Raw genomic sequence first — 1618 nt, 5'->3', positions numbered from 1 at the left:
TAGACTATATGAATGCTTGGCTGAATTTTTTATTTTGATGTAATACTTTTTTGTATATGGGGATATTAATTTGTATGGAAGGCTAAAAACTATAACCTGCACCTTCAAAAGATGCTAGTTCAGGACATTTTCTAGCCATTGATTCTGTTGTTAGAAGAAATTAATGTCTAAACAGGAGATTCTGAAAGCCTATAACAATTTAGCAGAATTGTTATAAAAACTATAGCTTATAAATTATTATTTTTTAAAAATAACATTTTTTATAAATTAAAAACTGTTATAAAAACTGCCCAGCTAGCTCAGTCGGTAGAGCATGAGACTCTTAATCTCAGGTTTGTGGGTTTGAGCCCCACGTTAGGTGCACAGCTTTTTTGTAGGGGTGTGCATAAGCGCACCAGTGTGCCTAACATCCCTACTATCCCCATTTATTTGTACCCATTTCCTGTGTTCTTATTCCTGTTTATTCTTTTTCCTATTATCTTATACATGAGTGACAAACTAAAATAAATAAATAAATATTTAAAAATTGCTGCTTTGTAATCATAATTATTTACAAACTTCAAGGCCTTAGTGTTCAATACATTAGTTCAGAAAATAGGGCACCTCATCTAAAAGTCCACTCATAGCCCTATATTCTCGAGCACAGAACTTCAGTAGAGAGTGAATTATACCCATTAGCCTTTCAAAATATTTAGACCTACAATGTGTTTAGCCAACAAGCCATGCCAAATTTGCTGCCCACCATGAGCAAGTCATTCATCCATCATTTGGCACCAACAAGCTAGCAAACTACAAGCAGCTGGGTTTTGCTGGTTAGCTGCCATTTCGCCCTGTATCCTGGATGCTATTCAGGGGTTGGTCAGCCAATTCCTCATGGGTTGATTGTTTTAAATATAGCTTACACAACAACAATATGGTGACTTGCTGAAGACTAAGGCCGCTGCAGATAGGATGAGTAAAGTCGAATTTCACTCGGCCTTTTTTAGTAATCCCACTGAACTTTGTCTATGGTGGCAGGGAAAAAAATTGAGAGTAGTAGAAATATTATAATTGGATCTCCCCCTTTTGGTGGCTGCTTCAGTCTCATATCTCTTTATTCAGAGATTGAACAAAAACTATGCATAGATGATGCATATATATTTCCCCACCTCCATGTCAGACTGATTTAGACAAATGGAATTAACAACTATGATTCCAGAGTATGAGGAGACTTTCATCTATATCTACAACTAACCAATGGTTGTCAGGCCTGCAAGCCATCTTTTCTTTTTGGACTTCAGGCCTGCCATACTTTCTATTATTGTACTATGCATTTTCTATTGTGGGAAAATGGGAGGGGGGATTATACAGAGTTGGTTGATATGTAGCCATAATAACATTCTTTCTAGAAAGCCAAGTTCATCCTTTGTCTCTGCACCTTGCCAGAAATGGATGGGTGGAAGTTGCCAGCACGGCAGTGAAAGATTGGAATATGTGATGGACTTGTGGGTGTAGGGGCAAGATCTTGAACTTTCAACTGGGTGGGAAAACCAGGAAGCTTTCAGATTCGGGTTTTCCCAGATGTGCCAACATGGCTCTCTTAATAAATTGGAACGTTGAAGAATCCTTTGTCTTGGAC

The 1618-nt window shown here is 37.7% G+C and overlaps 1 non-coding gene across 1 annotated transcript; it reads left to right on the top strand.

The window, feature by feature from the left end:
- The first annotated feature begins 288 nt into the window (after positions 1-288).
- On the top strand, positions 289-361 carry TRNAK-CUU (transfer RNA lysine (anticodon CUU)). Its single transcript has one exon. It is a non-coding gene; the product is annotated as a tRNA-Lys (tRNA).
- Positions 362-1618: the final 1257 nt, after the last annotated feature.

The sequence above is a fragment of the Thamnophis sirtalis genome, unplaced genomic scaffold (genome assembly GCF_051295495.1).
Source record: "Thamnophis sirtalis isolate CommonGarterSnake01/CBP01778 unplaced genomic scaffold, rThaSir2_p1.2 scaffold_6, whole genome shotgun sequence".
In the NCBI taxonomy this organism is placed as follows: Eukaryota; Metazoa; Chordata; class Lepidosauria; order Squamata; family Natricidae; genus Thamnophis; species Thamnophis sirtalis.
Note: the sequence above shows the minus strand (reverse complement) of the source record. Positions and strands in the feature narration are given on the sequence as shown.